This window comes from Rutidosis leptorrhynchoides, chromosome 2 (assembly GCF_046630445.1).
Source record: "Rutidosis leptorrhynchoides isolate AG116_Rl617_1_P2 chromosome 2, CSIRO_AGI_Rlap_v1, whole genome shotgun sequence".
NCBI lineage: Eukaryota > Viridiplantae > Streptophyta > Magnoliopsida > Asterales > Asteraceae > Rutidosis > Rutidosis leptorrhynchoides.
Genome location: NC_092334.1, coordinates 320,802,507 through 320,817,183, shown reverse-complemented (window position 1 = coordinate 320,817,183; position 14,677 = coordinate 320,802,507). Strand labels below are relative to the sequence as shown.

Genomic DNA, 14,677 nt, shown 5'->3' with positions numbered 1-14,677 from the left:
CTCTTGGGCCGACTTAAGAGGAAAGATGATCACCGAATATTTTCCTCGCGAAGAAACCCGAAGGCTCGAACAAGAACTAAGAGCTCTGAAAGCGGTCGGGAACGACCTTAAGGCCTATAATCAACGATTCTCCGAACTTGCTTTGATGTGCCCAAATCTTGTGAACCCCGAATCTTTAAGGGTTGAACTTTACATGGATGGTCTCCCCAAGAGCATCAAACAAGGAGTAATGTCATCCAAACCCGCTAACCACCAAGAGGCTTTGAATATGGCCCGCCAATTGATTGAAACAGTGGACGAGATTGAAGTGCCGGCACCTAAAGCCGAGGATAAGTCGGGTGACAACAAAAGAAAATGGGAAGCCCCCCAATCAAGCAATTACAACAACCTCGCCAAGAAGCCCTTCATCCCCAACGGCAAGAAAGGTTATACCGGACACCTACCGTATTGTAACGAGTGCTACAAACATCATTTAGGCGAATGTGGCAAACCATTTTGCTTGAAGTGTCAAAGAAGTGGCCATGTAGCCCACGATTGTAGGAATACCGCTTCCGTCGCTCAAAAGGAGCCCAATGCACCCAAGACGGGTGTTTGTTTTGAATGTGGCCAACTGGGTCATTTTAGGAGTGCGTGCCCAAATAAGAAAATCAACCCCAACGCACGCCGTTAAACTTTCAACATCAACGCCTAGGATGCCCGAGACGACGATGGACTAGTCACGGGTATGTTTCTTCTCGAAATTCTCACGTTTCATGTTTATTCGATTCGGTTACCGTTAGACGTTTTATAAACAAGGCTCTGACTCATACTCTTTGCACTTCACCTTTTTCCCCTAGACACTACTTAGGCAATTTAAGTGACCAACGGAAAATATTGTGTGCCTATAAATTTTATTGGAGGATATACGTTAAGACTTTTGACTTGACACCTATAGAACTAGGGAGCTCGGAACCTATTCGTTAAAAAAAAAAAAAAAAAAAAAAAAAAAATGTTTCCCCATCATCTTGTATAGATTATTGTGAACTGAGTAATTTTCGGTTGGAAACCGATACCCTCTCCCTCGTATCCATTACCTCATGATTATTTGCGTGGATCCCGTGTATTCCAAATCGACCTCCGTTCCGGTTATCATCAATTGGGGGTTAAGGGAGACGATGTCTCCTAAGCCATTTTTTTTCCGAACTCGCAACGTTAGTTGTAAATCTCTCTTAGTACCGTTTGATTTATTTAGGACTCCGTCCGTATTCATGAACCTCCTAAACCACGTATGCAACTTATCTAGACAAATCTGTTATCGTATTTATGGATGACATCTTAACTTATTTAAGTAAAGAAGGAAAACGAACAACATCACCATCTTACGCTCGAACTTTTGAGAAAAGAGCAACTCTATACCAAATTCTCCGAGTGAGAATTTCTGTTGAACGAAGTCCAATTTTCTAGACCATGATGTTAATGGTCAAGGCATTACAATCAATCTCGAAATCAAGCCACATGTAATCAGGAAACTCTACCAACTCGGACTTGTATTCGTAAAAATCTTAGATCTCGTCTGTTATTACCAAAGATTCATTTCTGACTTTTCTCGTGTTACACGACTTTTAAACTCGTTAACTCACTAAGGAAAACTTTAAACCTCTCCGTGTTCGCACCTTGAGCGTGATTCTTCACACCAACATTTCTAGTTAAAAATTGTATAGCAACAGATGGAACTCAAACATGGAAATATTTCTACTTGAACGCTGAAAGGCATACTCTCTCGACTCAAAAATCAACATAACTAAAATTCGTTATTTTGCACGAAGAATTCGAATACTAAATTGTGGATCCGATCAATTTTCTCGTCATCACGTACCACACTACATACCTCTGATATTTCACCGTTACCGTCTGATATTACTGGAATTTAAGATAACACACAATCCAACGATACTTCACTCTTCTTTGACTTAACGCCCTTGTGTTTCTGATAATCGGCCAACTATTATTCAACCCCGAACTATACAACTACGTGTACTACCTCGTTTCTCTTTCAGACTTCAACTTTTGACAACTAGAGGCACGTTATGGCAACCTCGAGATGTAAGCTCATCCTATTCTAGGTCCTCATTTCACTCCTATCTTTATCGCTCGCATTTCCGTTTAAGGAAACTCCTTGTAACATTTCTCCATGGATAGAGAAACTCCTTATATTACATTAGTATTCGCCACGAGGGTGAATAGTCCTAACGAACATTTTTCGAACCCTAACTGACTTGTTCAAACATATCTTAAGAGATTCTACACCAACACGGTGTATCTTCGTCATTTATCCTGTATCGAAATACTCGTTTCACTTCTAGTGTTACAAGAAACCTTGGGAACCCGCTTAGACACATGTACCGCGTATCTCCCACAACCGACGAACCGAGCAAACGTACGATTCAATCTTGGAAAGACATGTTACAGACTGGTATTGTCACCTTCAGTAGTTCCTCTTACAACGACAGCTATCACTCGTATATTAACGCAGCACTTTCCGAAACCCTATATGACCGCTAATGTCATACCCCTGTTCATTTAACCAAAGCATCAACCACCGAAATCTGAACTCCATCAAGAAACAACAATTGAGATCATTCAAGTCCGAGAAGGGCTCGAGACAACCCATTGACGCCAGAAGAGTTATGCCGAACTTAGATGAAAACCTCACCAAACACAGTGTGTGACCGCGTAGTATTGAGAAACCGCACTTTGGAAAGGTGTAATTCATTTTGGGAAATCGAGGAAGGTTATATCCGCAATATTGAACCTTTTGAAACCTTGGGGCGTATTGGAGCCGCTTCCTACCACTTAGAACTGCCGACTCAATTAAGTTTCCGTTTACCCTACATTTCGTGTAACAAACTTAGAAACGTGTCCTGCGGAACAGGAACGTGCAATCCTTCTAGATGCACCAACTATTGATGACAAACTCCTCCTCATAGGAAAAAAAAAAAAAAAAACCGGCTGAACTTGTGGATCGTAAAACCAAGCCCTAATACAACGTAACACCCCGACTATCCGGATTCGTGGAATGTCCAGGAAAGTACCTTCAATCATTCGTAGAGTTACTACACAAGGTCTCGAGTAAGAGACATCGACTATTACTTCCAACTAAATTTCGGGACGAAATTTCTTTTGAGGTGTGGATAATGTAACATCCCGCGTTTTTCCGTTAAATTTATTTTAACACCGTCTTTTTTTTTTAAATAATATCTTTCGTCATTTAATTTGGCATCTTTCGTTAACTAACGTTTATAATATTCTCGTTATTTAATTATAACATCACTCGTTTACTCTAACGTTTTAAAATATTTCGTTTGGTTAATTCCCGTACCCGACAACAAACTCGAGGGACTAGTTTCGCCAAGGGAGCAAAGATGTGACTAGCTTTTGACTAGTCAACACCCACCTCCCCATTCCTTTCCATTTTCATTTTCATTTTCTTTTAACACTTTCAAGAATTCTCTCAAATCTTCAAACAAGAAATCATCATCCATTTTAAATCGATCAAGCTTCAATCCAAACAAATTACATATTTGGAATCCTTGCATCTTCCTCTTCGATTTCATACCAACCTCATCTCGTTTGGGTAACTTTCTAAAATCACTAGATTTTTGTGTTCTTGATGTTTTTAACTTATAAAGTTGTTAATTAGTGTCTATGGCTCAAGTCTAACATGAATATATGATTTATATGTTCGATTTCGTTATTTTTGATAACTAGCATGAACTTGAAAGTTTGGTGTGTTTGATTTATGATTTGGATGCTTAAATGTTGTTAATATGTTAAAGTGCAAGTATTAGATGTGTTCCTAGTGTCACTAGCTTCAATTTGATGTGTAGGTTGATTTGTAAAACTTCATAAACTTGATTAGTGATTTTGGTGATTTTGGATTAGGGTTTGATAAGCTTTATATGAACTTTTGGTGCATCAAATGCTATGAATTGTTGTTGATAAGTGTTTAGTTGCAATGTGTGTTTGATTACCTTCGAAACGGCATATCATACATGTAAATTGGTTGCCCGAATCATGAAATGCGTTTTTAGAACTTGAAACTTTGATTATGAATGTTTAATGCGGTTTTGGGTTGTTGTAAGTGTTGAATTGCTTGATGAAATGTGTCTAGGTGTTTTGCTCGTCAAATTACCTTTCCGATGATATAAGATACATGTTCTAATTGTTTACGGATCATAAAATGTGGTTATTTGGTTTTTAGCTCGTGCATACTTGTGAAAAACAGAAAAGTGTCTGCCCAGATGGTGGCGCGGCGCGCCCCTTCCCCGCGCGGCGCGCAATTAGGCCTGGCCAGATTCTGCTCATTATGTCACTTTTCACGCGAAATGTTTGACTAGCTATCGACCTCCGATTCACATGAAACTTGTTCTAATATACTTATATATGAATAATTAGCATAGAAAAATAGTCCGGGACCCGACCCGAACACGTTGACTTTTTCGTTGACTTTGACCCGACCAAGTTTGACTTTTTGTCAAACTTAACCAATTAATTATGCAATCTTTCTAACATGATTCTATACTTGTATCTTGTATGAAACTTGACAATTTGATTCACATGCTAATATAATCGAGTCGTAACGAGCCATAGGACTAATTGAACATCTTTGACCGTTTTGTGTTTACCGTTATTGATATAACCTATATGTTTAGGTCAAGACTAGCTTTGTCTTTGCACGCGTTTACTTGTCGAAGTACTTTATTAACTCTTGCACTCAAGGTGAGATCATAGTCCCACTTTTTTTAATCACTTTTATTCTTTACATCGTGGGCTGAGAAACACATACATTTCATACTTATTTACTTTTCATGCTTTTACATTGTGAACAAATACGAATACAAAGATGCATACGAGTTTGAACAAAAGTCCTCAATCCAATTATCATTAGTTCCACTTGCAGGGTGTAAGTGTAAGCGTGTAATTATGTTGTGTGGCCATACGGGTTTAACAAACCCTCATTCAGACGGTTCGCTACCGTTAGTGAATGAAATATAATTTCAACAATGTATAGTGTAAGTTCTAACACTAAATTCAAAATTCAGAGGGAAGATTCGGTTAAGCCTTGATAATTGGGTACTCGTGATACAAATACTATTTTGGAATGTGAACGATTTTGGTTAAGCAATTCATAAAGAACCTTGTGGTTCAATACAATTTACTTACTAAACCTATGATTTCACCAACGTTTTCGTTGACAGATTCTTCTATGTTTTTCTCAGGTTTTGAATGCTTAAGTGATACATGCTTCCGCACTCTTTTGATACTTGCTTGGATGTCGAGTATACATGCATATTTGGAGCATCTTTTTGACTACTTTTAAATTGTGTCGCATAGGTTTCAATTGTACGTTTAACATTGTAATGTAACTAGCCGTCGAACTTCTTTTGTAAACTTGAAACACCCTTTTACATTGAAATGAATGCGACATATTTTGGTCAAAAGTTGTCTTAAAGACTTATGACCATGTAATGGGACCTACGTAGTCGACGCCGTCACTTGACGATTTGTCGGGGTCGCTACACATGTATACTTACACCTCTTTCCCATACCATTTAACTTTATTACTACTTCTAGCTCACACCACCTCCCCATGTATGAAAGTTGGCTTTTGACCCTTCCCCTTTTGCTCCAAAAACCGTCGGCCTAGAGGGGAGAAAGAGAGTTCCATTTTCAAATTTCTTTGTTACTTATTCACTAGTTTTAATTTCATTTCACACACACACAAAATACTTACACTTTACTCTCACTTTTCTCTCAAAAACTTGTAAGTAACAAGCTTTATTTTCTCTTCTTTTTCTTCCTTAAAACCGCCATCCATCATCATCATTTACTAGTTGTAGTTTGTTGTTACTTGTTGTTGTTTCTTGTTTATGTTAAAGATCAAGTTTTCTAACTTGTATCTTCATGTAATCTTGGTTACTTCCATCTTTTGTTTGATGAAGAACCAAGAACAATAATCTAAAGTTACTAGTTTATGGTTCTACATTTAAATGTTTTCCAGATTTAAAGTTCATAAGTTTCATAATCATACTTGTGTTCATGTTTTGTAGACTTAAAACTTAAGATCCAAACTTTGATTTGAATCTTCCTAAGTAAGAAATAAACATGAACATAATACTTGTACTTTAGTTTAATTCTTTCTTTTGTAAGTACTTTAAAGTTGTGATGTTGTTAATTTGGTCAAGTATTACTAGTTAATCTTGATCTCATATTTCTTGAAACTAAAAGTTAACTTTGTAAGTTCAAGAACATGGAAGTATAACTTTCTAGTTATAACTTCATACACTTGTGTTGGATCTAAGTTTCTATAGCTTATGGTCTTCCAAATTTGTTGTAAACAAGAGCTTATAAGCTTATATACATTTCACTAGTTGAAAATCTAAGTTTCATAACTTATGGTTTCATTAAAGTGAAGATCCAAGTTCTATAACTTAGAATCTAACTTAAGAACACTAGATCTAGACTTTCTAGTCTAGGATCTTTAAGATCTAGCAAAGATCTAAGTTCTACAACTTAAGATCTTGTTTATTTAGTTTACCTTCAAGTTTGTAGCTTAATATTACTATTAGAACTCATGTATGTGTCGGATCTAAGATCTTGATGTAACTTTGGTTCATCTAACTACTTACAACCCTTAATTGAGTTATGCTACATATATTAGACCTACACTAGTGTTATTATGGTCAAAACTTGGTTAATATGATGCAAACACATCAACGAGTTGTACACTTGAAGCTATACGTATCAAGGATGAGAACCGTGATGAGCATCAAGCACCAAGAACCCACTGGAACACCTTTACTTACAGTTTTTGGAACTGATAATTAACCTGGGCTACTGTAAAAGTTTATTTCTAGCTAGTTCGGTTCGAGTAGATGATTTTCCGTTTAGACCTCGTCTTAATCCGATTTACGGTTTAGGATCTATGGCCTCCCGAAAGTCACTACACCCTATTAACGTTGTGCTGAAATTTCTGACCTACTCGCACTTAAACCGTCACCACGGACAAAGAAAGACGAGTTTGGTTCTAGAAATTGGTCAGTATCTAGGGGACTCATATGCGGAGCCAGGGCCACTGGTCTCACCTCATTTCAGTTTTTATAGATGTCGTGGCGACTGAACGAAGTCAGCCCTTGTTTCAAACCCTAGTCTTGACTTAAAACTTACTTTACACTTTTTGTTAAATGATGATGGTACTTAAGACCTAATTTACATACTTTTAAACCTTTGAAAACGATTTACTGACTTAGTAACTTTTGACTTAGGTTGAGGACCTTTCGGACCAACCACTTGCTTACTTTTCCCGCGTGTCGACTTTTACTACTTTTCACTGTGAGTTATAGAATCCCTTTTTACTTTATTTTAGGAACTGAGAATAGATGCGCATTTTACGTTTTACATACTAGGCATGAGTACTTAAACTTTATATATGTGCGGGTTATACAACGGCATAAACTTTCCTCTTAGCTCGGTAACGTTTAGTCATTGGTCTTTGAACCGGTGAACGCGAATCTTAGATATGGATCCATAAGGTTTGACATCCCTACTCGGGCTAGTAGCGTGATGTGTTCTAGAGGGTGTTTATGAAACGGCTATCAGTTTTATATTTATTTACTACAGGAAATCACCTAAATTAAACTAAAACACAAAAGGCAAGTATACCTATCGTGTAATAATATAGCTAAGGTAAAGTCCGGGAGGTCGATCCGTGGACACTATTTTTGGGTGTCTTACTAGTTCAAATTAGTTAATTAAGTAGTTAAACTAGATTTAATAATATATAGTAATTATAGGTAACTTTGGGGGGATTTACAGTTTAATGACCGGTTTGTCGATTTTGAGACTTATATCACAGTTAAAACCTAATGCAAAATATTAAATATAAATATAACTTATTTTAAAGAGTAAAGTAAATGACAACAAATAAAAGTGCAATAATTAAAAATATAAATAAAGCGTAAAAATAAAAGTGCGATAATTTAAAGTACGATAAATAAAATGACGATAAATGAAAGTACGATGAGATATAAAATAAAGGAATTATGCTTATTTAAACTTCCGTAATCATGATGTTTGACGTTTTGATTTTAATTTATTACCATGGGTTAATTTTCCTTTGTCCTGGATTATTCGATACGTCTATCTGGTTTTTGTCCATAACAGTCCATCGGCCATAATTATAAAGTGCGAGTATCCTCGTCAAATTACCCTTATACCCGAAGTCAAATATTCTAACTAATTGAGGACTTAAACTGTAACAAGGTTTTAATACTTTGTTAACAATTACACCAATTTTCGTTGTATGTAATCCACCCCTGTTTTAATGAGTCCATTGACTATTAATCCATCCCCGTGTCCGGTCAAATGAACAATTATTAGTACTTATAAATATCCCGCCCATCGTATCCGATCGAGTGTATGTGGTTATTTATAGATACGTCAAATTGTAAATCTTTATATTAAATTAACGAACTATCATTCAGTTAAAAAAATATAAAGCCCATTAATAGCCCATAGTCTAATTTCCAAAAGTGTCGGTCTTTTGTTCAAACCCCAATTATGGTCCAAAGCCCAATTACCCAATCTTAATATTTAGCCCAACATCACGATTACTTCGGCTTAAATAAGCATAATAATAACTTAGTTACGAGACATTAATTTAAAAAGGAAGAACATAACTTACAATGATTATTTATAGCGTAGCGTTACACGGACAGAGTTTCGACTTTAAAACCCGTAAAACATTTCTTACAATAACCCAACTAAACCATAATTTATTATTAATCTTAAATTATAATTATAATTATAATTATAAATATAAATATATATATTACATATAGAGAGAAAGAAGTAATATGGTGTAGTTTCTTCATTACTCTGTGCCTTGCTTTTATAGGCAAATGATTAATACTGTTGTAGGTGAAATGTTAGCTGGCTACCATTCAAAGTTGAATCAATAATATCTCGTTGCGAATTATTGATTTGAAATTTTCACTTATGACCCTTTAACCATGCTCAATTAACAACTTTTTATTATTTATTATTATTCTTATTATGAATTATTTAAATATTATATTATATTCTTGTGCATAGTTGACTTGTACTTTCAGCTCCGTTGCGTCGAGCGTTGAAAGTTGGTTCATGTCTCGGTTCCGGATTTTCGAACGCCTTTTCGTATAATTTAATATCTTGTACTTTGCATTTTGCGGCTTGTACTTTTGTAATTTTGAGACGTTTCTCATCAATAAATTGAACCACTTGAATTGTACTTTGTAATTTTTAGCTTTTTGGTCATTTACGTCTTCAAATCGTCGAATCTGTCTTTTGTCTTCACCTTTTATTATTTAAACGATAATTACTTGAAATTAGAACAATTGCAACTAAAAGTTTGTCTTTCTTGAAGGATAATGCTATGAAATATATGTTCATTTTTAGCATTATCAAATATCCCCACACTTAGGCGTTTTATTATTGTTAAGCACTACCGTTGGAGTTGGTAAAACAATATGGTTTTTACCAATCGGTTCAATGGTTTTGGTTGGTGGAGATTTAGACTTTCGACTCACAAAGGTGATCGATTTTTCATCATCACTAAGTGTCATTCTACCCTCTCTTACATCAAATAACGCCCCGGTGGACGCTAAGAATGGTCGACCTAAGATTAGAGGAATATTTGGGTCCTCTTTTATGCCAATGACAATAAATTCGACTAGAAAGGTTAAATTACCCACTTGAATGGGTAGGTTGTCAGCAATTCCAACTGGGTGCCTAATGGTTTGATCAAAGAGTCGGACACTCATCTCTGTTGGACTTAACTCACCTACTCCTAATCTCTTATATAATGAAAGGGGCATAACACTCACACTTGCACCTAAATCGGCTAGTGCATCATAAATGACACAATCACTAAGTAGACAAGGAACAATAAATTCACCCGAATCACGCACCCTGGGTGGAGGTTTTGGTGGAACTGTCTTTACCGAGTTTACTTTTACGGTTTTTGTTTCTTGTACTTTCTTATTCTTCTTCTTCTTTCCAAAGGTATCACAAACTTTATTACCTATTACTTGCTCATACTCAACTCTTTTTCTTGGAAACAGGATGGGTGGTCTGTATGGTGCCACCACTAGCTTTACATACTCGGGTGGTGGTGGTGTTGTAACTTCTTCATTGTTACTCACATCAAAAACCTTTCCATCTTCTGATGATGGTTTTTCAGAATTTGTTGAAACCATATTAACATTCTCATTCCGAGAATTTACTTCAGTATTACTCGGTAGCTTTCCTTGTTCCCTCTCACTCATTATGCTAGTAAGAGTACCTACATGTTTTTCTAGATTCAAAATGGAAGCTTGTTGAGTTCTTAATGACTGATCAAACATCTCATTTGTTTGGGTTTGAGATGTAATAAATTGTGTTTGAGATTCCATTAGCTTTGCCATCATTTCTTCTAGATTTGACTTTTTCTCTTCTTTGTGTTGTGGTGGTTTATACAAACCAGGTCTTTGTTGATTGAAAGTGTTGTTTTGAGTTGGTTGGTTATTTGGACCTTGTTGGTTATATGAGTTATTGTTTGGCCCATTTGGATTGTAAAGAATGTTTTGATTTCGATTGAAGTTTGGCCTTGGCAGTTGATAATTATTCTGATAATTATTTCCTGGCCTTTGGTTCATGTAGGAAACATTCTCTCGTTGTTCCATGGTTTACTCAATGTGACAATCTTTCATTAAGTGTGGTCCACCGCATTTCTCACAACTGATTCGTATTGCCTGAATATCTTTATTCATCTTTTTCATTCGTTTCTCGAAAGCATCTATTTTTGCGGAAACGGAATCAAAGTCATGGCTAGAATCGGCTCTAGCCGCTTTAGATGAACGAAAGTTTTCTTTTTCTTGGTGTCACTCATGTGAGTGGGAGGCTGTGTTATCAATGATTTTGTGAGCTTCGGTAGCGATTTTCTTCATAATGGAACCACCAGCTGTTATGTCGATGTCTTTTCGTGTAGCAATGTCGCATCCTTGGTAGAATATTTGTACTATTTGATAAGTGTCTAAACCGTGCTGAGGACATCCTCTTAACAACTTTCCAAATCTTGTCCATGCCTCATATAGAGTTTCATTTGGCTTCTGCGTGAAGGTAACAATTTCTCTTTGAAGTTTCACGGCTTTATATGCCGGAAAGAATTGTTTAAGAAATTTTTCAACTAAGACATCCCATGTATCAATTGCCCCTTCAGGTAACGATTCTAACCAATCTTTGGCTTCTCCCTTTAAAGTCCAGGGAAACAACATGAGATAGATCTGTTCATCCTCAACTTCTCTGATCTTAAATAGAGTACAAATCCTATTAAAGGTTCGAAGATGTTCATTTGGATCTTCTTTTGGCGTACCACTATATTGGCATTGATTAGTTACCATGTGTAGGATTTGTCCCTTGATTTCATAATTTGGTGCATTGATGTCTGGTTTAATAATGGCGTGACCTTGGCCAGTGCGTGTGGCTCTCATTCGGTCTTCCATACTTAGAGGTTCCGTTACTTCCATAATTGAATTTGTTGAATCCGAATCACTAGAAGATTCTGATTTAACGGTTTGTGGTTCAGGAGGAATGATTATTGGTTCAGGATCTTGGAATTGTCCTTGAATATCCTATGGGTTTTCAATTTTGAAGTCGGGTTCAAAAAATGGATTATCGGAAATTTGAGTTGAAGAACTTGTTTGTCTAGATGATGATTCTAAAGAAAAATCAACGGCGACAATATTGGCTAGATGTCTTGATCGAGTTACAGGTGGTGAACGTATGAAAGGTGGTGAACGTTTTGCTCGGTGCATTCACTGAATATCCTATTAGTTATAAAAGATAAAAATTATATAAGTTATCAAATTAATAGACTTTTCTGATTTTGCCCACGTTTCGAATAGCTAATAGATGCAGCAGGTAGCCAGGACCCTTTAAATCGGAAGCCCACAACTCGCCACTAACAAATCCAACTATTACTACGAACCAGAAAATTTGGATGTCTATCAATTTAACCGCTTAAAATAATTTTTCGTTTTGAAATTTTAGAGAAGAAATAGAAAATTCTATGTCCTAAAAACTAGAGCGTCGAGAAATAAGAAAGAAAAAGAGTGCGTCGAAAAACGTCGAAAAATAAAAGGTCGAAAAAATAAGCGTCGAAATACAAACAGTCGAAAAATAAAAATAAGAAAATAAGCGTCGAAACTTAAAAGGTACTAAATACTAAAAACTTACACCTAAAGGTATTAAAGCTTAAAAGTAATTCTATATCCAAAACGGCAATAACTTAAATAGTACTAAAATTTTAAATCCTAAAGCAATAAGCGACGTCGTAAAATTCTAAAGCGCCTAAGTCTTAATCTAAAGAAAAAGCACTTAAGGGATTTTACGGCAAAACCTAAAAATCTAGAAATAAAAATAACTACGACAAAATACTAATCTTAATACTAAAAGTTGTGACTAGAGTCTAAAAATCTAAAGGTAATAAAACTTAAAAAAAAAAAAAATTTAAAATTTTTTTTCTTTTTTTTACGAAATTAATAATTTTTTTATTTTTTTAAATTATTATTTTATTTTTTTTACGTTTTAATTTTTTTTTAATATTTTTTTAAATAATTTTTTAAATTTTATTTTTATTTTAAAAAAACGAGATTTTTTTATTATTATTTTTTTAAAATTTTTTTTTTGATTTTTCGATTTTTCGATTTTATTATTTTTTTTAACTTAAAAAAAGTAGAAAGCAAAAACTATTTAATTGTTTTTTTAATTCATTTACTATTCATTGAATAGTAAATGAAACGAAATTAATTAATTTACTATTCAAATGAAAGCGACATGATAGAAATTATTAATTATAAGTTACATAATATACCCATGAAGTATTTAATAAATACGACTTTTTAAAACTTTACGATTCAAATTTGATTCAAAATTATTATTATATTATTATATTTTATTTCAATATTATTAAATTATTATATTTATTAAATTATTATATTTAAATTAATATATCTTTAATCAGTGAAAAAATAAATAAAAAACTTAAATACCCCGTGAAGACACAAAAAGTGTCCCCGGCAGCGGCGCCAAAAACTTGATGTGTTCTAGAGGGTGTATATGAAACGGCTATCAGTTTTATATTTATTTACTACAGGAAATCACCTAAATTAAACTAAAATACAAAAGGCAAGTATACCTATCGTGTAATAATATAGCTAAGGTAAAGTCCGGGAGGTCGATCCGTGGGCACTATTATTGGGTGTCTTACTAGGTCAAATTAGTTAATTAAGTAGTTAAACTAGATTTAGTAATATATAGTAATTATAGGTAACTTTGGAGGGATTTACAGTTTAATGACCGGTTTGTCGATTTTGAGACTTATATCACAGTTAAAACCTAATGCAAAATATTAAATATAAATATAACATATTTTAAAGAGTAAAGTAAATGACAACATTTCTTACAATAACCCAACTAAACCATAATTTATTATTAATCTTAAATTAAAATTAAAATTAAAATTATAAATATATATATTACATATAGAGAGAAAGAAGTAATATGGTGTAGTTTCTTCATTACTCAGTGCCTTGCTTTTATAGGCAAATGATTGATACTGTTGTAGGTGGAATGTTAGCTGGCTACCATTCAAAGTTGAATCAATAATATCTCGTTGCGAATTATTTAAATATTATATTATATTCTTATGCATAGTTGACTTGTACTTTCAGCTCCGTTGCATCGAGCGTTGAAAGTTGGTTCATGTCTCGGTTCTGGATTTTCGAACGCCTTTTCGTATAATTTAATATCTTGTACTTTGCGTTTTGCGGCTTGTACTTTTGTAATTTTGAGACGTTTCTCATCAATAAATTGAACCACTTGAATTGTACTTTGTACTTTTTAGCTTTTTGGTCATTTGCGTCTTCAAATCGTCGAATCTGCCTTTTGTCTTCACCTTTTATTATTTAAACGATAATTACTTGAAATTAGAACAATTGCAACTAAAAGCTTGTCTTTCTTGAAGGATAATGCTATGAAATATATGTTCGTTTTTAGCATTATCATAGCGCTAGCATTTAACGGGTGTTTAATACTTCATAAACTTACGCACTCGCCAAGTGTACTTTTAGGGGGTGCTATTTACGTTAAGTTAGTTACCAAGTGCACACGGTTATACATATACTTTTCATACTGTTTTAAAACAATGAAATCTCGTGGCCTACCTTACATTACTGTTATACTTAAACTATAGCTCACCAACCTTTGTGTTGACATTTTTAAGCATGTTTTTCTCAGGTGCTTAAGGTTTGACTGCTTCCACTATTGTTGCCATGCTTTGTAGACTCCCGTTGTGCTTATTAGAGATGTCTTCGCATGAAACATTTATTTTGCATTCAAACTATGTTACTTTTGAAACAATGAATTTGTAACGACCTATGGGTCACGTACTATTATTATCGCTTTCTATTCATAGAAGCACACTACCGGTTGTTAAACATTTGGCGTTGGTTATGACGTCACGTTTTCATATTAATGCAAAATTATTTTAAAACAGCATATAGTGTTGACCTTGTAATGATCCTGTTGTTGATGATTCGTACACGATGATTTTGTACGGGGC

General features: G+C 34.7%; 1 non-coding gene across 1 annotated transcript; it reads left to right on the top strand.

Moving 5' to 3' along the window:
• The first annotated feature begins 11,091 nt into the window (after positions 1–11,091).
• LOC139895359 (small nucleolar RNA R71) lies at positions 11,092–11,198 on the top strand. Its single transcript, XR_011775815.1, has one exon. It is a non-coding gene; the product is annotated as a small nucleolar RNA R71 (small nucleolar RNA).
• Positions 11,199–14,677: the final 3,479 nt, after the last annotated feature.